Source organism: Lepidochelys olivacea (genome assembly GCF_965140295.1).
Source record: "Lepidochelys olivacea isolate rLepOli2 genome assembly, chromosome: 6".
Lineage (NCBI taxonomy): Eukaryota > Metazoa > Chordata > Testudines > Cheloniidae > Lepidochelys > Lepidochelys olivacea.
In genome coordinates this window covers 53,984,904-54,006,448 of record NC_140416.1, presented here as the reverse complement: position 1 = coordinate 54,006,448, position 21,545 = coordinate 53,984,904, and the positions used below count along the sequence as shown (strand labels likewise).

The window sequence follows — 21,545 nt, the reverse complement described above, 5'->3', positions numbered from 1 at the left end:
TCATCATTTTACAATAGTATACAATATGTCTGAACAGGCTATTTCCAGACACAATTTTCCTGTGAATATTTGATAAAAGCTGAAGTTTAGGTTAAATATACATTGGAGCTTTTCTCTTTCCTCCTCCTGAGGACAATCAGTGTCTGGATTTCTCTGCCCCAGGAGGTACTGGCACAATCCACTCTGCTAGGATTCAAGAGGGGAACAAATGGACAATTACCCAAATAGTGATCATATCTGAGGGAAGAAGTGAGACCAGCTGACAAGTCATTGCGCTTCTTGCTCACGTGGACAGGATTAAATTGATAGATTAATATTGCATGGGGGAGAGAAGGAATTCCCCCACAGGGCATATTGGCAGGAAACTTTGAGAGTGGAATTTCACCTTCCTTTGGTGCATTGACCTGGTATTATCTGTTAGGACCAGGTGGCCATATCTAATAGTCTCTTGTACTTGCAGAGGGTTTAGGCATTGGGGAACATTGCTCTTTCCAGTTTCTGCTATGTTTCTATACAGCATCTTAGAAGTCAGAAATGGTGAATGAGATCTCTGGTCTATTTCCCTGCCAATGGAGGACCATCCCCTGTTGTATAGTTTCTAGTGCTTTTTGCAATCTAGTCTCAAAAGTCTCAACTGATAGAGCTCCCTTCAGTTTCCTTAGTAGACTAATCCACAATCTCATGGACACATTAAGAAGTTCCCTTGAAGCATAGCCTAATTTCCCTTTCCTTAACTACGAGTAATGGGTTAAGTTATTTCCCAGTACGGACATCCTAAGTAATTCCTCTCCCTCCTTGAAGTTTATACTATTTGCACCTCTGCACAAGGGTGGAGCCGGGAGAGGCACCCCCCAGCACATTGAAATGTCAGCACCTCTGCTCTGTCTGGCAAAGCTACATACCAGCAGTTTCGTTCAAAAGATACCACTGATCACTTTCAGGGGGGAGGGATAGCTCAGTGGTGTGAGCATTGGCCTGCTAAACCCAGGGTTGTGAGTTCAATCCTTGAGGGGGGCCATTGAGGGATCTGGGGCAAAAATTGGGGATTGGTCCTGCTTTGAGCAGGGGGTTGGACTAGATGACCTCCTGAGATCCCTTCCAACCCTGATATTCTATGATTCTATGAAAGGACCATGAAAAAGTCAAAGGATATTAAAGTAACATTCTTACAAAGACCCTCTGAGCTGATCACCTGTACTTTCAAATTTATTTAAAAATGAGCAATGTATATGAAAATGATGGGATACAGTACCAGAACTGAGCTGCTCTTAAAGTAGTCTGTATAGCACCTAGCCCAAAAGGATGCTGATACCCAAGTGATTGTATTCCTGTAAGCCCCAATCAACCAACAAACAAAGGACCTGATTTTCAGAAGTGCCATGACTCCAGCTGACTTTTCTAGAAGCTGTGTGTGCCCAGTGTGATGATATCCCTGGTTGGATTATTTGTGAGGACTGAATCCAGGACCTTTGGCTCTAAAAGCCAGGTCCATTGGTTTGAAGGCAATGGCAGACTCATAAAGTTCAGTTGGTCTAGCCACTAAAGGGAGACAAAGACCCACACTGCTGCTAACACGGACTTGGTAAGCACCCCTAAAAATCAGGCCCAATGAGAATAAAATTTGAAACTATTAAAATGGGAGTAGTCTGGATAAGTAACAGGATAAATAACACTGAACACTATAAAATAGTCACTAGCAGTTACTCTAGAAGTGAGAGTCAAATTTTACCCCTACAGTAATGTAACAGCACTGTGTATCAACATTTAAAATGTTTCTTACACATCTGTTTAAGCGGAGAAGAATATTCTTATTAAAACTAAGTAAATAACCAGGCACAACAAGAGGGCCAACTACCATACTTCAGCTTCGCTCATCTGAACTCACAAAAGGTTATTTACTTTGTCACAACCCTTCATACAGGAGGTTTATTTATTTATTTAGACAGGGGATTTCTGCAATCCTTCAGGCTTAGTCAATCAGCACCATTCTAAGCATTCCAAATGAATGTTTGTTAGCATCAGAATTATATTGCCTGCTTATTCAATGCCAGGAGGAAATATTCATGCTGATGAAGGTTAAACAGATTAGCAGAGCTGAAGCCAGAGTGCTTCTCTTATTTACTTGAAAGCTTAAGTCTGTCATTTAAGGAGCAGGTGGCTTGGCTTGGAAAAGGATAGAACTGTAGAAATGTAGGGCTGGAAGGGACCTTAAGAGGTCATTTAGTCCATCCCCCACAGCTGAGACAGGATTAAGTATACTATGTTCGACCCTGGAGTGGGGTGGTTACAATATCTGGTGTGTCCGTGGTATGTATACACACACACGAGACACCAAATGTCACAAAAATGCAGTCCTGGAAGGGTAAATAATGAGCCTGGTTACAGAACAGGAGCAGAGAAAATAACTTCTAAGGGGTCACATTCTTCTCAACCATTCCACTGCACTGAGGCAGGAGGTAAACAGAACTGTCATCCTAATTTCATGTTCCACTGAAACCCAGAGGGAAATAATTCAGTCTGAAATGCAAAGAGGCCAAAATTTGCAGATGAAGAAAGAGGAAATAACTTACCTGTAACTGGAGGTTCTTTGAGATGTGTGGTCCCTATTTGGGTTCCAAATGTGGGTGTGCATGCGTGCCATGCACCAGAGCTGGAACAATTCTGTAAAAGTGTCTGTTGACCCACACGTGCATTGTACTCGTGTCCGTAGCTGAGGCTATAAGAGGCCGTGTGGATTGAAGCCGCTTCAGTATCCCTCTTACCACTAGGCAGCATAGCCAATAGTAGTGGGGATGGAGGCAGGTATTGGAATCCAAAATAGGAACCACACATCTCGAAGAACCTCCAGTTACATGTAATAACCTCCTCTTCTTCTCTGAATGATGGTCCCTACATGGATTCCAAACGTGGGTGAGTAGCAAGCAGTGATCAGTGTGAAGGTGGGTGCGAGGACTCATGAGAAGTTATAATCTATAAGACGGGGCAGCTGACGGCCTCATCTGCTGCCAGGGCAATGGAAAAGTGAGAGGTAAAGGTGTGGACAGAGCTCCACGTGGCTGCTCGGCAAATGTCCTGTCATGGCACATCCATGAGGCAGGCTGATGTGGTAGTGTGTGCCCACGTGGAATGAACCGTGACTCCAGGAGGCGGAGGTATCTTGGAGAGTATGTAGCATTAATAGATGCAATGGGAAATCCATTTGGAGATGTGCTATAAGGAGAGGGCGTTCCCCTTGAAGCTTTCAGCAATGACAACAAAGAACTTGGGTGAAGAGCAGAAGGCACAGGTGCACAGGTGCATTGGAGGTAGAGGGCCAGTGCATGGTGGACATTGAGAGTGTGCAATGTTCTGACTCTGTGAGAGGTGTGGGGCTTGGGATAGAAGACTGGGAAGCAGATGCACTGGTTGAGGTGGAACGTGGACACCACCTTAGGGATGAATTTGGGGTGCAGGTGTAAGGAGACCTGGCCCTTATGGAAGATGGTGTGTGTGGCAGGGTGTCAGCCATGATGGCTGCAAATTTGTTAATGCATCATGCCAATGTGATGGCGACCAAGAAGATAACCTTCACTGAGAGGTGGGAGAGAGAGCACACCATGAGGGATTCGAAGGGTGGCTTGGTGAGGGCAGAGCATGACATTAAGGTCCCAGGGAAGGGGTCAGTTTGAGCATCAGTGAACAGACATTGAGCAAACCTATGAGAAAACAAATGGTGGTTGGGCGAGTGAAGACAGAGGAACCGTCCACCGGAAGGGTGAAGGCACTGAGCGCCACCAGGTAGACCTGTATGGAATTGTGGGCAAGGCCTGACCATTTCAGTTGGAGAAGGTAGTTGAGGTGAATAAGAATGGTTATGGAGTCTAGCGGGTAATCGTGGTAGTGAGCCCCGATGGTGAACCGTTTCCATTTTGCTTGATAGCAGGCCCTAGTCGATGGCCTTCTGCTGTGCATGAGGACATCACGCACTGGGGTAGAGCATGCAAACTCCATCCAAATACCAAACCATGAGGTGGAGTGGGCTTGGGTTGGGGTGCTGGTGTCATCCCTGTGCCAGCATGAGGAGATCCGGGTATGCGTGGAAGTAAAGCAGGGGGCGAGCGGAGATGTGTAGGTGGTCTGTGAACCAATATTGGTCAGTATGGCCATCACTCGGTCCCGGCGAATCGTGCACAGGACTTACAGGAGCAGAGGAATGGGCGGAAAGGCATAGTGGAAGTCACCAGTCCAGAGGAGAAGAGCATCACCCTGTGAGTCAGCCCCTACAACCTGCCTGGAACAATAAAGGGGCAGTTTGTGGTTCTCGCTGGTCACAAACAGGTTCCAGTGTGGGGTGCCCCACCTGAGGAAAACAGAGTGTAGGGTGGGATTGTGCAGTTCCCACTCGTAATTCACGTAGAAGGACCCGTTGAGCATGTCTGCAAGGAAGTTGTGGGCAACCGGGAGATATGCAGCCTAGAGCATGACACTGTGCTTGATACACCTGTTCCGGAGGTGCACAGCCTCCACACACAGGGAGGGAGCCTTGGTGCCACCTTGCTTGGGATCCAGACTGCAAGACAGGGCAAGAAGGAGTGGTCTGATTCAGAGATGGCCTTGGACTTAGAGGATGGGTTCGGCCATTGGGGAACTAACAGCTTGAGGAGGAAGGCGCATCTCTCTCTGAGAAGAGCAGTAGAGGTTCATCCATTGGAGAAAATAGGACCGAGGTGTCTGGGGTACTTGAAGGTAATGGGGAACTTGGGTAAGGCAGCAGCAGCTCCACAGTGGGCAGCAGCAGTTCCAGCTGGCCGAGCATGCGGAGGACCACCCATGGCAGACCAGAGGTGCCCAGCAGCATTGATGGTGTTGGCGGCAAAAGCGGTCAGCATGGCAGGGCAGATTGTGATGGTGCTTCTCCTTGTGCTCCGTCCAGGACTTCTTGGGAGCTGGAGCAGCTGGGTCGATGCCTGACTTCTTACTCTCCCTGACCTGGCTCAGGGAAGCAATTCTGTGTTTAGTGGCAGTCCCAGCCTGGGACCTACCCTTATGCCCATGGTGGGATTTGTCAGACTGTGGAGGTACCGACGGATCCAGTGCTCAGGAAGAAGAATCATAGAATATCAGGGTTGGAAGGGAGGTCATCTAGTCCAACCCCCTGCTCAAAGCAGGACCAATCCCCAACTAAATCATCCCAGCCAGAGCTCTGTCAAGCCTGACCTTAAAAACCTCTAAGGAAGGAGATTCTACCACCTCCCTAGGTAACGCATTCCAGTGTTTCACCACCCTCATAGTGAAATAGTTTTTCCTAATATCCAATCTAAACCTCCACCACTGCAACTTGAGACCATTACTCCTTGTCCTGTCCTCTTCTACCACTGAGAATAGTCTAGAACCATCGTCTTTGGAACCACCTCTCAGGTAGTTGAAAGCAGCTATCAAATCCCCCCTCATTCTTCTCTTCCGCAGACTAAACAATCCCAGTTCCCTCCGCCTCTCCTCATAAGTCATGTGTTCCAGTCCCCTAATCATTTTTGTTGCCCTTCGCTGGACTCTCTCCAATTTATCCACATCCTTCTTGTAGTGCGGGACCCAAAACTGGACACAGTACTCCAGATGAGGCCTCACCAATGTCGAATAGAGGGGAACGATCACGTCCCTCGATCTGCTGGCTATGCCCCTACTTATACAGCCCAAAATGCCATTGGCCTTCTTGGCAACAAGGGCACACTGTTGACTCATATCCAGCTTCTCGTCCACTGTCACCCCTAGGTCCTTTTCCACAGAACTGCTGCCTAGCCATTCGGTCCCTAGTCTGTAGCAGTGCATTGGGTTCTTCCGTCCTAAGTGCAGGACCCTGCACTTATCCTTGTTGAACCTCATCAGATTTCTTTTGGCCCAATCCTCCAATTTGTCTAGGTCCCTCTGTATCCTATCTCTGCCCTCCAGCGTATCTACCACTCCTCCTAGTTTAGGATCATCCGCAAATTTGCTGAGAGTGCAATCCACACCATCCTCCAGATCATTTATGAAGATATTGAACAAAACCGGCCCCAGGACCGACCCTTGGGGCACTCCACTTGACACCGGCTGCCAACTAGACATGGAGCCATTGATCACTACCCGTTGAGCCAGACTATCTAGCCAACTTTCTACCCACCTTATAGTGCATTCATCCAGCCCATACTTCTTTAACTTGCTGACAAGAATACTGTGGGAGACCGTGTCAAAAGCTTTGCTAAAGTCAAGAAACAATACATCCACTGCTTTCCCTTCATCCACAGAACCAGTAATCTCATCATAGAAGGCGATTAGATTAGTCAGCCATGACCTTCCCTTGGTGAATCCATGCTGACTGTTCCTGATCACTTTCCTCTCGTGTAAGTGCTTCAGGATTGATTCCTTGAGGACCTGCTCCATGACTTTTCCGGGGACTGAGGTGAGACTGACTGGCCTGTAGTTCCCACGATCCTCCTCCTTCCCTTTTTAAAAGATGGGCACTACATTAGCCTTTTTCCAGTCATCCGGGACTTCCCCCGATCGCCATGAGTTTTCAAAGATAGTGGCCAATGGCTCTGCAATCACAGCCGCCAATTCCTTTAGCACTCTCGAATGCAACTCGTCCGGCCCCATGGACTTGTGCACGTCCAGCTTTTCTAAATAGTCCCTAACCACCTCTTTCTCCACAGAGGGCTGGCCACCTACTCCCCATGCTGTGATCCAGCGCAGCAGTCTGGGAGCTGACCTTGTTCGTGACAGATGGACACTCACTGGTAGGGACGAGCACCATTCCAGCTCTTCCAACAGTCCTGGATCCAACTGCGCACAGCCTCTCCCATTAGGAATTTACAGAGATGAAGTTCCCTGGCTTCCCACGTTTGGGGCGTGAACAAACGGCAAATGATTCAGCAGGCAACAAAGTGGCTTTGCCAAGGCAGTACAGGCACGGTTGGCACCCATCGCTCATAGAGGAGGAGCGTGGGCATGAAGCACAGGTTTTGAAGTCAACTTGCCAGGGCATAATCCCCGAGTGGGGGAAGAATTCTGAAAGGAACCCTAACTACAATATTAATACACTATGAAAACAAGAAAAATACTATCTACAACTACCTACGCAAAGGAAGAATGAACAACCAACTTTCCTAGCGAGGCTAAGGTGGCAGCGGAAGAGGGGTTCTCTGGCCATGCAACAGAAAGAGGAAACTGGAGTGGCGTCGACCCGCACAGCCTCAGCTGCAGACACGAGGACAATGCACGACGCACGTGCGGATCAACAGACACGGCTACAGCATGGTTCCAGCTCTGGCGCATGGTGCGCATGTGCATCCATGTTTGGGATCCATATAGGGACCATCACTCAAAGAAGAATTGTACTTTCAAGCTTTTAAGAGGCAGTTATATAAAACAGAAGCATGTGTGAGAGATTGTGTTCACATGCACTACACAAAAACTATGGACAGGACTTGCAAAAGCACTCAGAATTCACCCCGCTCTGTTCTCATTGAAGTCATGGGTATTTTCCACTATATGAGCAGAGTTAGACCAATGCTAATTACTTTTGAAATTCCCCCTCTATGTGCACTGGGTGCGTGGCAATTACTTTTTTTCTGCACCATTTTAATGGCCTAATCCAAAGCTCACGGACTTCAAATATGCTTTGGATCAGGCCCTAAAAGAGTAGCAGGAAGCTAAACTGAAGCACAGCTTTCACATTTGCACATAGAAAATGAAAAGCAAAGTGACAAGTAGAGTTAATTATAAAAAAGCCTTCTGTGTATCAGTAGGGAACAAAATTGACAAACTGAGAGCTTACAAAGAGCGGACAAGCTCTTTAAATTTAAATTTTAGTTGGCTCATTCGACTCTGACTCCCAAATCAATTTTGTTCAAAACTCCAGAGATTACAGGGCTTGCTGTTAATTCTCCAGCAAAATAAGGAACATGACTGAACCAATTAGGGATGTGGCAAAACCATCCCCGCACCCTTGCATTCCGCTCTTCTATCTTATCTTTCTGCCTCCTGCTGTCTCCCTCTACTGAGGTGCATTTGAAGGTTGTTTCTTGTCTACCACGCGCTGAAGCAAACTCAAGCACTGTCTAACAGAGATGTTTTCTGAAGCACTTTTGAGGGGGGAAATGCCTCCTCCCCCAAGTGTAGTTTAAACAGATGTGGCATTTCTAAGAAGCCCTCAACTGATGGCCTTTGAAGTCTAAAAGAAATCTCAGCTTTGAGAGCTACATTTCCTACCTAAAAAATCTCCAGGGAGTTTTGATAGAAATAAAAAGCAAACCCTCTAGATCCCTATCTCATGCTATTTATGAGATTTTTTTTAATTAGAGAGGCGGCTGCAACAAACTTTCACAGACGAGTTCTCACACAGAGAGTTCACTTAGTGAGATCATTAACCTCAGCGCTAGGGGCTAGGATTCTTCCCTAGGCACAGACCTGCACAGAATGAGCCAGGCTTTTGCAAGCAGGAGACAGAATGTGAGAGTCACTGCAGAAGCAAATAGGGGATGAGGAAGATTTGAGAGAAGAGCTGGTACAGAGGGAGAAGGGGAAACCTAACTTGTCCATTATGTGCAAGCTTCACCCCTAGGCAGAGGAAAAGCATGAGGAGGCTTATGTGCCACTTACTACCCACTTATGGCCACAGTGGGGCTTAACTGGCACACAGGCTTTGTGCTGGGCCTCCATGGAGAGCTGATTTTCACCCTATATACAGCAGGTTGGAACGTGGTTTGCAGTTTTACACTGGACTCTCATTCCCAGGGTTATAAAAGGCATCACGGTTCAGCAAGGGGCATGACTCATGTCACAGAAATGCTAGTCAGAATTCAAACCATTTTTATTTAAAAATATGTGCGCCTTCTTCTCTGTTTCCCCTTCTGCCTGGAGCTGACTCCTTATCTCAGTGCCCAAGGTGCCAGCTTCCCTTCAACTTCAGCTCTTCTTTGGTTTGGGTTTTCTTTCTATTTACTCTCAGCCCCTTGGGACAGGTCTTCTTTTGCACCACATCAAGCACCTGCTTGGTCCATAAATAGTAACAAAGTTGCCATTACCGCTGCCCTGGCAAGAAGTGCTTCATTTCCTAACTTTGCTACCTTTTAGGCAGCTGCTAGGAAGTTCTAGTTTCCCTTGAAAAGGCTTATTTCTCCCAAATATGGTAATAGGGCATGTCTGATGGAGGCAAGTTCAAAGACATGCCCGCTAATGAATTCCATAGAGCAATATAAATCTGTGAGGTTAGTACTTGGTGGGGGACAGTATTTCTGATTTATTTTCAGCAAACAGACTTCCCAATTTCCCCACCCAGTGAAGATCACTCATACACAGAGGCACTGAACAGGTTAAAGTTTCCTCTGTCTTGTCTTGGCTCCCTTTCCAGATTAGGGGAACAATGAAGTCTCCGTACTTCGTGATATTGCTAATGCTTCCCGTGGGGATAGAGGCGCCTGCTGCAAAGAGGATTATGATTATGGCTTAGGCAGGGTGTGCAGTGTACTGCCTTAAGAGGCAGAGAGTTATCAGGAAAGAAACTGAGCTTCCCCCAAACTATACACCCAGGACTCCTGCCTGCTTTGGGTTTTGGCCAATGCCTCCACTTCAGATCTCACACCCGCTTATCGGGAGTGATAAAGGAGCAGCCGACCGGGAAAAAATACAGGCAACTTGTATACATCCAACACCCACAACCAGATCTACTGGTTATAGATCATCCCACCACACTAATGTACATAAAGCACAAAACTGGTCAGAGCACAGTATAGCACAGCCTCCTGTTTGTACAGTGACTTCGTAGTCATGTCTACACTAGGGAAATTTTGAAAAATTTTCCCACTGCTGTGGGCCTGTAATTAGGTGGATCACCCCTGAAGGCCTGGAGTGCTGGGGCTAGCCACCCCCGATTACAAAATGAGCCACACCTGGGAGAGATCAGGGTGACTGTCCTGTAAAGAGCAGCAGGAGGCTACAATGAAAGAGGGACTGCTCAGGGATCCTAGACTGCTAGGAATGAGTAGGCTCTAGCAGAGAGTCCCGGGAGTCAGGACTGAGACTCAAGACAGCTAGGGTCTGGGAGTGGCTGCCAAAGAAGAAAAGGCCCCAGGCAGGAAGGCCTGGGAGGAAGGAGGAAGAGAAATCTTTGTTTTGTGTGGATTTTTGGATAGACTTGAAAACTTTATTTTGAATATTTGTTAATTTAGTAAAGCACAACCTGAGAAAGGGTGGGAATAGACAATGTGGGGTTTGAGTTTATTGAACAGTGCAAAGGAGAAACTGAGGCAGGCTGCCTGCAGTATGGCCACCAAGGAGCACACAGGAGGTGGTTGGCCCAGTTACAGAGCCTCAGTGTAGACAAGGCTGCTGGCACTTTAAATACTGTGTCCGTTAGACCAGTTCTGAGCAGAAATTGACGTCATGCTTCTTGAGATGCTGATGGCCTATCTACATGGGAGCTACCATGGTACATGGAGCTGAATCAGGGTAGCAATGGTGGGAAATTTTCAGTGTCCCCCATCTAATGCAGGGGTGGGGACACACACAAGAAGGTGTAGCATTAGATAGCAGGTTTCAAAAACATGCCAATGTCTGCCACAAAGTGTTTTCCATGCAAGAAACACCTTGAGCATGAAAGACTTCATAGAAAAATACATTTTAATGCCAATGGTTGGGCCAAGCCCTACCATCCTTGCCCACTGACTAAACTGTGGGTTTGGTCTGAGTGAAGATGGTGGGGTTCAGCCCTTCATTAGTGTATGGAGTATGCCACTTTCCCCCTTGATGGATACCCACTACAGAGCCACATGGCTCATGGCCCTTTGCTGGGCTGAGTCACATCTGGGGTGGAAACATTCCACTGCTACATGCATAAATTCTCTTGGTTGTAACATATACAATGTCTGCAAAGAATCATGGGCCCTTCCATAGTTATTTATAAAACCAATTAAGTCTAACATCTCAGATTCTGTTCAAAGGAGTTTAGATGCTCCCTGTCTTAGTCGTAGAGATACTGGTGATGTCTGAACCCCTTGGAGTTTCAGATGTGTAGAAATCATGGAACTCCACCAACCTCTCTATGACTCCAACTACACTAGGCCCCATTTCCAAGTGGTATTGTGTCATCACTCAGCCCTGGTCTACACTAGGACTTTAGGTTGAATTTAGCAGCGTTAAATCGATGTAAACCTGTACCCGTCCACATGATGAAGGCCTTTTTTTCGACTTAAAGGACTCTTAAAATCGATTTCTTGACTCAACCCCTGACAAGTGGATTAGCACGTAAATCGGCCTTGCCGGGTCGAATTTAGGGTACTGTGGACACAATTCGACAGTATTGGCCTCTGGGAGCTATCCCAGAGTGCTCCATTGTTACCGCTCTGGACAGCACTCTCAACTCAGATTTACTGGCCAGGTAGACAGGAAAAGAACCGCAAACTTTTGAATCTCATTTCCTGTTTGGCCAGCGTGGCAAGCTGCAGGTGACCATGCAGAGCTCATCAGCAGAGGTGACCATGACGGAGTCCCAGAATCACAAAAGAGCTCCAGCATGGACTGAACGGGAGGTACAGGATCTGATCACTGTATGGGGAGAGGAATCCGTGCTATCAGAACTCCGTTCCAGTTTTCGAAATGCCAAAACCTTTGTCAAAATCTCCCAGGGCATGAAGGACAGAGCCCATAACAGGGACCCGAAGCAGTGCCATGTGAAACTTAAGGAGCTGAGGCAAGCCTACCAGAAAACCAGAGAGGCGAACGGCCGCTCCGGGTCAGAGCCCAAAACATGCCGCTTCTATGATGAGCTGCATGCCATTTTAGGGGGTTCAGCCACCACTACCTCAACCATGTTGTTTGACTCCTTCAATGAAGATGGAGGCAACACGGAAGCAGGTTTTGGGGACGAAGAAGATGATGAGGAGGAGGAGGTTGTAGATAGCTCACAGCAAGCAAGCGGAGAAACTGGTTTTCCCGACAGCCAGGAGCTGTTTCTCACCCTGGACCTGGAGCCCCCGAACCCATCCAAGGCTGCCTCCTAGACCCGGCAGGCGGAGAAGGGACCTCCAGTGAGTGTACCTTTTAAAATACTATACATGGTTTAAAAGCAAGCATGTGAAAGGATTACTTTGCCCTGGCATTCGCTGCTCTCCTGGATGTACTCCCAAAGCCTTTGCAAAAGGTTTCTGGGGAGGGCAGCCTTATTGCGTCCTCCATGGTAGGACACTTTACCACTCCAGGCCAGTAACACGTATTCGGGAATCATTGTACAACAAAGCATTGCAGTGTATGTTTGCTGGCATTCAAACAACATCCGTTCTTTCTCTCTCTGTGTTATCCTCAGGAGAATGAGATATCATTCATGGTCACCTGGTTGAAATAGGGTGCTTTTCTTCAGGGGACAGTCAGAGGAGCCCATTCCTGCTGGGCTGTTTGCCTGTGGCTGAACAGAAATGTTCCCCACTGTTAACCACGGGGAGGGGGGACGGTTGAGGGGGTAGCCACGTGGTGGGGGGAGGCAAAATGCAACCTTGTAACGAAAGCACATGTGCTATGTATGTAATGTTAACAGCAAGGTTTACCCTGAAAGAGTGTAGCCACTGTTTTATAAAATCTGTCTTTTTAAATACCACTGTCCCTTTTTTTTTCTCCACCAGCTGCATGTGTTTCAATGATCACATCTTGAGAAGGATCTTCTCCTTTCCAGAGGCTAGTGAAGATTAGAAAGAAAAAAAAACGCACTCGTGATTAAATGTTCTCTGAGCTCATGCTGTCCTCCCACACTGACAGAGCACAGACGAATGCGTGGAGGCAAATAATGTCAGAGTGCAGGAAAGCACAAAATGACCGGGAGGAGAGGTGGCGGACTGAAGAGAGTAAGTGGTGGGCTGAAGCTCAAATGTGGCGGCAGCGTGATGAGAGGAGGCAGGATTCAATGCTGAAGCTGAAGCTTCAGCATTGAATATGCTCCAGCGTATGGTTGAGCTGCAGCAAAGGCAGCTGGAGCACAGACTGCCTCTACAGCCCCTGTGTAACGAACCGCCCTCCTCCCCAAGTTCCATAGCCTCCTCACCCAGACGCCCAAGAATGCGGTTGGGGGGCCTCCGGCCAACCAGCCACTCCACCACAGAGGATTGCCCCAAAAAACAGAAGGCTGGCACTCAATAAATTTTAAAGTTGTAAACTTTTAAAGTGCTGTGTGGCATTTTCCTTCCCTCCTCCACCACCCCTCCTGGGCTACCTTGGTAGTCATCCCCCTATTTGTGTGATGAATGAATAAAGAATGCATGAATGTGAAGCAACAATGACTTTATTGCCTCTGCAAGCGGTGATCGAAGGGAGGATGGGAGGGTGGTTAGCTTACAGGGAAGTAGAGTGAACCAAGGGGCGGTGGGTTTCATCAAGGAGAAACAAACAGAACTTTCACACTGTAGCCTGTCCAGTCATGAAACTGGTTTTCAAAGCTTCTCTGATGCGTACCGCGCCCTCCTGTACTCTTCTAACCGCCCTGGTGTCTGGCTGCATGTAACCAGCAGCCAGGCAATTTGCCTCAACCTCCCACCCCGCCATAAACGTCTCCCCCTTACTCTCACAGATATTGTGGAGCGCACAGCAAGCAGTAATAACAGTGGGAATATTGGTTTCGCTGAGGTCTAAGCGAGTCAGTAAACTGCGCCAGCGCACATTTAAACGTCCAAATGCACATTCTACCACCATTCTGCACTTGCTCAGCCTGTAGTTGAACAGCTCCTGACTACTGTCCTGGCTGCCTGTGTACGGCTTCATGAGCCATGGCATTAAGGGGTAGGCTGGGTCCCCAAGGATACATATAGGCATTTCAACATCCCCAACAGTTATTTTCTGGTCTGGGAATAAAGTCCCTTCCTGCAGCTTTTGAAACAGACCAGAGTTCCTGAAGATGCGAGCATCATGCACCTTTCCCAGACATCCCACGTTGATGTTGGTGAAACGTCCCTTGTGATCCACCAGAGCTTGCAGCACTATTGAAAAAGTATCCCTTGCGGTTTATGTACTCGCCGGCTTGGTGCTCCAGTGCCAAGATAGGGATATGGGTTCCGTCTATGGCCCCACCACAGTTAGGGAATCCCATTGCAGCAAAGCCATCCACTATGACCTGCACATTTCCCAGGGTCACTACCCTTGATATCAGCAGATCTTTGATTGCGTTGGCTACTTGCATCACAGCAGCCCCCACAGTAGATTTGCCCACTCCAAATTGATTCCCAACTGACCAGTAGCTGTCTGGCGTTGCAAGCTTCCACAGGGCTATCACCACTCGCTTCTCAGCTGTGAGGGCTGCTCTCATCTTGGTATTCATGCGCTTCAGGGCAGGGGAAAGCAAGTCACAAAGTTCCATGAAAGTGCCCTTACGCATGCGAAAGTTTCGCAGCCACTGGGAATCATCCCAGACCTGCAACACTATGTGGTCCCACCAGTCTGTGCTTGTTTCCTGAGCCCAGAATTGGCGTTCCACAGCATGAACCTGCCCCATTAGCACCATGATGCATGCATTGGCAGGGCCCATGCTTTCAGAGAAATCGGTGTCCATGTCCTGATCACTCAAGTGACCGCGCTGACGTCGCCTCCTTGCCCGGTATTGCTCTGCCAGGTTCTAGTGCTGCATATACTACTGGATAATGCGTGTGGTGTTTAATGTGCTCCTAATTGCCAAAGCGAGCTGAGCGGCCTCCATGCTTGCCTTGGTATGGCGTCCGCACAGAAAAAAGGTGCGGAATGATTGTCTGCTGTTGCTCTGACGGAGGGAGTGGCAACTGACAACAAGGCTTACAGGGTTGGCTTACAGGGAATTAAAATCAACAAAGGGGGTGGCTTTACATCAAGGAGTATTTCAGGCAGGACTTCACGGAGGGTTCCAATAAGAAATGGTGCACCTACGTAATTGTTCTTATTGGAAAAAGCAGGTTGGTCTGGCCTCTGATTGATACATGGCTAGATTTACCTCGCTGCACCTTCTCTGTGAGTGACTGCAGTGTGACCTAGAGGAGTGAGTCCCCTAGACGGGGGAGGGGAGGAAGCAAATGAGTACAAAACAAATCTGGTCTATTTCTTGTTTTGATCCACTCCATCTATCTTTTACATCTTTGGCTGGCAGCAGACAGTGCAGAAGGACTGCAAGCCATCCACATCTCATGGCTGCTCGGCAGAAGATGGTGCAGTAGGACTGCTAGCCATCCTCATCTCTTGCCTGCCTGGCAGAAGATGGTACAGTAGGACTGCTAGCAATCCATATCGCCTGCCTGCTCACCATAAGATGGTTCAATAGGACTGACTGCAGGACTAAAGAGAATGACCTGGTCAAGTCACTTCTAATGTAGTCCTTGAGCCCATGTCTGCCCAGGCGCTCCTGGCCGAAGTGGCCAGGAGCACCTCGGACATGACGATGACGGCTACCAGTCCTACTACACCGTCTGCTGCCACAAGGCAAGGAGTTGCTGCTGCTGTGTAGCAATGCAGTACCACATCTCCCAGCGCCCAGGAGACATATGGTGACAGTGAGATGAACAGGCTCCATGCTTGCCGTGGTATGGCGTCTGCACAGGTAACTCAAGAAAAAAGGCACGAAACGATTGTCTGCTGCTGTTTTCACAGAGGGAGGGAGGGAACGGGGGCATGACGATATGTACCCAGAACCACCCGCGACAATGTTTTAGCCCCATCAGGCATTGGCATCTCAACCCAGAATTCCAATGGGCAGCGGAGACTGCGGGAACTGTGGGATAGCTCCCTACAGTGCAACACTCCGGAAGTCGACACTTGCCTCGATACTGTGGAAGCGCTCCGCCAAGTTAATGCACTTAGAGCATTTTCTGTGGGGGGGACACACACTCGAATATATAAAAACGATTTCTAAAAAACCGACTTCTATAAATTCGACCTGATTTTGTAGTGTAGACATATCCTCAGTCTGGTTCACAGAAACCTTTGCCAGCTCTAGCCCAGTCCTCTACCCATGACAAAAAATATCCTATCAGCTGAGAGAACAAACAAAGCAACAGGTAACACAGAGAGGTGTGCACCTGTAAACTGGGCTGCATGGCCCCTGCTGGGGCCTAAAGACTCTTAACCAAACAAGACCAGATCCTCTTACTTATCCCCAAACACACCTCCTTCTGCTGGTACAGTTTGCATAGATCTCTCTCTCCCTCCAGTCACTGCCAGGTGCCAAGTTCTTCCAGGTTTCTTCTCTATTCAGTTCTCCTAACCATTATACTCTGTGAAGGAGAAGAAAGTGAATAAAAGGAGTGAAAAAATAAAGAATTAAATTAGCCTCCGATCTTTTTACAAGGCACTAAAATAGGATCTTTCCCATTATCCTGTTTTCAAACTAACAAACTTCCCAGGCGTGGGACTCATGGAGCTGCAGCTCTGTTGAATAGACCTGAATCCCATTTGTTTGGGCATTTCTGACACTTTCCCATTCCCCGTGAACAAAGAGTGGGAGAGAGAGACAGAAATAATGGATGAAATAAAGAGGCTGCTTTTCAAATCTTAATCAAGTCATCATATGAACTCTGAGCCTTGGGAAGTCAGAATTTCAATCTGTCTCTGTGCTTCAAATCCACAGAGAGCGCTGGCAGAGTAAACTTAAGTTATGCAGGGGATGTCAAACCTCAGAGAAGGCCTCATGCTTTATGGTAATAGGAGCCTAGGAGACGATGACAGTAAATGCTTTGAAGCGTATCTGTTTTAAGAAGATTATTATGATGATTTGATAACAGGTTTTTGCATTAGCAGGCAAAGGGAGAGGGAAAGCAACCTTAGCAAGGAGAACAAACAAGGGAACAGATGCTGAAAGACAACAGAGGGAGAGATTCAGAATATTAGGGCATGAATTTAAATAAAATAAAAAATATGGAATGGATTTAGTTCTGCCCAAAGGTATACAGACAGCTCTGCAAACAAGTCCTCCGTTTATTCTCAGAGCTGTTATTGCAAGAACACAGGCAGGGCAAGCTTTCCCCACACCATTCCCTGGCAATGTGCCTCAGTTCTATTCAGGCTCTGTGGCTCATTTGTAATCCTTGGCTGAGCAGGGAAGGGAAGCAGCTGGAGGGTGGCAGCTAGGGTACCTTTGCTAGCTAGTGCGAGTTAGAGCAGCTCTCAGACGGTTCTAACCTGCACCAGGGCTGGGGAAGAGAATCAGGAAGCTGCAAGGAGCTATTGGTTCTCATCTTCTCCTCTTTTACCCCCTTCGTGCTGGTGTGGAGGGCAGGGAGCTATTCTTTGCCAGGTACTCTCCTAGGCTCAGGCCAGGTCAGTCAAGTTCCTCTGAAACAAGAGAAATTTAGACTGGACTTTCAGGCAAACCTCAGCCCAGCCGCCCTTTTTGCCGATGCAATTTTAAGCCTGCAAAATTACACTCACTTTTTCGCCCCACCCAATTAATTGCAGGTGCAAATCTTACTATTTAGATGGCTAAATATCTGAATGAAAATGCAAACCAGATACACAGATGTTAAGGGGAAGGACTGCAGTCTCAGTTAATTGCAAATGCAAAAACTGCAGGCACGCGCACACACCTTCAAAATTTGGGCCTTCGTGTTAATTGTGCTGTTTGGTTCTGGAAAGTGCATAGACCAACCCATCTCTCCCTATCACACAGTACCAACCAAGCCAGATGGGACTTGAACTGACAACACAGTCATGAAATGCTCCACAGATCCCATTACCAATCTCCTGAGCCACCTAAAGAGCTTTCAGGAACCTAAACTCTCTTTAAATTGAAGAGCACTCACTGCCCTGTGCAAACATTTTTCTCCATCTGTCTAAAAAGATTTCACTTTATCAACTTCCAGAATGTAATTTATACATTTATAAAACTGATCTAAGGTGCTAAGCTCTTAGGGAACAAAATGAGAAATATTACTGTCAAACGTCCATCAGACCTGAGAACCTAGGTGAATGTCACACAATATAGAAATTAAAAGGCTGCATTTGAGATAGCAATGGAAAGTGCATATACTGTATTTTAAAAGGGTCTGGTTAAAGCCCTCTCAGTATCAAAATTCAATTTCTTTCAGGTTTTGCAAACACAAACTGCCTTGAGTGAAATGCTGCCTGCCTGCCTGCAGCCCTAGAGGAGATTAGGTTATTACCAGCCAACTATGAGAAACTTAAATCCAGTATTAATCTCAATTCCCATTTAACCAAATCATTGTGCAGGACAAGCCGACTGTATATGAATTCATCTGCACCCGCATCCTGCTGTATGCACTGATCCATGTCACAAATGCCAAATGCTAAACCCCTCATATGTGCAAGAAATAAATCCTGGCCATGTTTGCTCAAACATCCCAGCAAAGGAGAGAGGGGGACGGCAAGGAGGCTGGGACCAAGTTGTAGCAGCGCAGTACGGGCATGGATGATTTGAAGGATGGAACACAAATGAGCAAGGTTCCAGGGGGGCTGGAACAATTTGTATAGTGGGGGTGCTGAGAGACATTTTGAACCAAACTGTAATCCCTGTATAGAATGGAAATCACTTCAAACCAGGGGGTGCTGTAGCACCGTAGTTCCAGTACCTATGCAAGGTTCCAGGCGAAAAAGCCTCTCGTAGTTCTTTCCTGTTAATTTCAGCCCTGTTTTGAAGGTAAGGAGCAGGATTAGGCTGACCAACAAGTACAATGACACATTACTCTCTCATCTGTCCCAATAACGCAGTAAGCAGGACTGCCAGTGTCAGATCCATCATTTCATTCCTGCTCAGGCAACGATTCCCTGGGACCAACGTCAAAGTGACTCCTGTCACCACCGTAGTTTTCACTTATACAGATCAGTATTTGAGGTGAGTGGGTGCTCAGGGGAGATATTGCTTTCATCTTCCCTCCTCTCCGACTGTCTGCCATAGGTAGTCTCTTCAGAACACTGCAAGCTCCCACAGTTGCCCCCAGGAACTGAGCACCACCTGTGATTCCTAGCACAGGAGTCCTGTGAGGGCAACAGTTACTAGGTAGAACACACTACTGAGTGCTCTGTGGGGGTTTTTAAAATAGAACCAAGGCCAGCCTCAGTCACTGCCCCTTCCAATAAATAGTTTGCCCATCATTTCACTTCAATAACCCACTGTGGCTGCCAAGACATGTTTAACTGCCTATAGGTGATATCTAAGATGCATAGAGGCACAAAGGGCTAAATTCATCCCCAGTGTAACCCCAGTAAAGTCACTAGCACTACACAGAAATGAACTGGAACCATTAGGTGAATTCTAGAGGGCCTGGCTAAGGTCTCTGTCAAGGAGAAGTACTCAAGGAACTGAAACTGGGGACAGATCACTCTTTGGTCTGAATTCAAATGGGGCAATTTGCAGTCCACATAAAACTCACCCTGGGAACCTTGCAATAGAATCACAGACCTTCTTTTTCTTATGTACAGAATTCACTGCAGGTAAGAGGTGCTCCCATGAAGTCCTCTGGTCACCCCCAGGATATGTCAAGGGAAGCGTGTCAAATTCAGGCTTCCACCACAGAATATGCTGTCAATTTACTTACAGCTCTGAACTGGAGGGACACCCTCCCAACTGAGAAGAGATCAGTTTGCTAGGTCCATTCAGTCCCTGGTTTCTCCACGGAGACTGCCAATGAGGGAAGTTAATGCCAGCCACGGGGGTGGATCTGTGAGATACAGACATCTGCCCAACAGTAGACAGGCTGAGACCCGCCAACTTCATTCCAAATCATGCAAGTCACAACACAAAATAAAAGAAGAGTTTTTGTCATGTATTTTAGGGGGGGGGGGAAGGGGAATTATCTTTTATTTTGCTTCCCTGTCATGCCCCATTAACTTTGAAAAGGTGGAGACCAGCCACCCAGCCATAAAGCACCTTGCTACACTCAAACAGAGAGAGGGCAAGGGGGGGAGGGTATTTCAAACCTCCATTTCTCTCTGTCCTCCCCCTTAGAGATCATTCCTCCCTCCCCCCTGCCCAAGCTGTGCATAGTATCAGGTGCAACAATGTTCACCCAAGGGAGTACTGTGATAGGCTGGACACAGCTTGCAGTTTAGTATATCCTATAAAGGTAGCATAAGGTACAGGTTCCTCTATTTTGCCTTGTAGGTGCAGATTCATACACATGCACCAGGCTGACAGCTGCAGGATGCATGATCTGTAGTCCCTGACCAACAGCAATGGTGTGTTTCAAACATTCCATCCAAACAAAGAGAGGCTGGGATTTTCAAATTACCTATGCAATTAAAAATAACAGTAATGAAGCAGCCAGTAGCAGTCCCGTTCCACTCTGAATTGAGTCATCTCCCAAGGACAGCTCTTAATGAAGCTATCAGAGCAAGTCTATGCTCCATCTCAACACCTGCACTGCTCTCTCACAGGGAAATGCTGTGCCAGTCAGCCCATCTACTAATCACAGTTACTAGAACACTTATGCACATCTCCAAGTCTCTCATCAGTTTAGTAATGATGCTTCCCAGGCCCACCTCAGAGCCCAGCTCCAAGACAAGGTTTCCTCAGAAATGTTTACATTTTTTCTTTTGTGTTTAATATTTGATCTCTGCAGAGATCAACTGGCCAGTTAACCACAGAAGTAGAGGGTGCAGTGTCATGTCCATATACTCATCCCTAAACCCTTCTTTCCCTTGCCCCACACACACTCTATAAACCTCCTCCTTCCTTAACCTACTCCCCCCCGCATATATTATATTATACACACACACACACACACACAGCCAGAGTAGATTGCTATGTAGTTATTGAGGTTCAGGTATCTGAAAGGGAAATGGCATCACAATCTAGGATATTGGGGTCACAACTGTTGCTTGTCCATGATAGGTTTGGTATTTATGTGTAGATGTGTATCATTTTCAAATCAAAGAAGACACCATATATGAAACAGAACATACCCCAAGCTTTTACAAAGCATCTCAACTGCAGATGTTCCCATGAAATGTGAAAATTTCAGAGGGAAATGGTTTATTATGAAAACGACAACCTTCCTCTGCAGTATCTAAATCCATCCATTGTTACCATCCTGCTAAGTGCAAGAATTAGAAAGTGTAACCCAAGGAAAACCGACTATAAATAAAAAAGTGAAATTTACTAGCCCAGTTTCACTGACACATTAAGTCTATTGGTTCCCCTCCATCTGGGCTAATAGTTTTTCATTGAAAATGTAATTAAATTCAATGATTTGCCCAAGGCCACACAGGAAATGAGTGTCAATAGTGTGAGTGGCTTTCATGAGTTTCTGATTCTCAGTCCTGTGCTCAAAGCATCCTGATCTTGTATCATTTAGAGCTTGCCCATCCCCCAATCCCAGACAAAGCAGGATTTATTCCTAAAGCCTGTTCTTCAGCGTCCTGTCCACTTCTGTTTTAAAATGTCCCAAATGAAACAGTATCTCCAACTTTTTTTTTTGGGGGGGGGGGGGAGGAAATGAAGGCATAGAGGGGAAATAACTATTGTTCAATTTTTACAGAATCTCACTGATATTCAGTCGGTTTGTCTTTGCTTGGTTTCTTCCCATTGCTGACTGCTATACTACCCTGTGCTACCTAAAAATAAAAATAATAAATAATAATCT

At 47.0% G+C, this 21,545-nt stretch overlaps 1 protein-coding gene across 5 annotated transcripts in view; it reads right to left on the bottom strand.

The window, feature by feature from the left end:
* The window catches only part of TSPAN18 (tetraspanin 18), a 182,638-nt gene that overhangs the window by 136,473 nt on the left and 24,620 nt on the right, over positions 1 to 21,545 (bottom strand). For 2 of the 5 annotated variants that reach the window (XM_084630094.1, XM_084630093.1), the window contains one exon: positions 16,116 to 16,223. The exons of 2 other annotated variants lie outside the window; for them this stretch is intronic. The gene's annotated coding sequence lies outside the window, so the exon portion shown is untranslated. Of the gene's footprint in view, positions 1 to 16,115; positions 16,224 to 17,127; positions 17,241 to 21,545 lie in introns of those variants that run through there. One more of the 5 variants, XM_084630095.1, reaches the window with a different exon arrangement.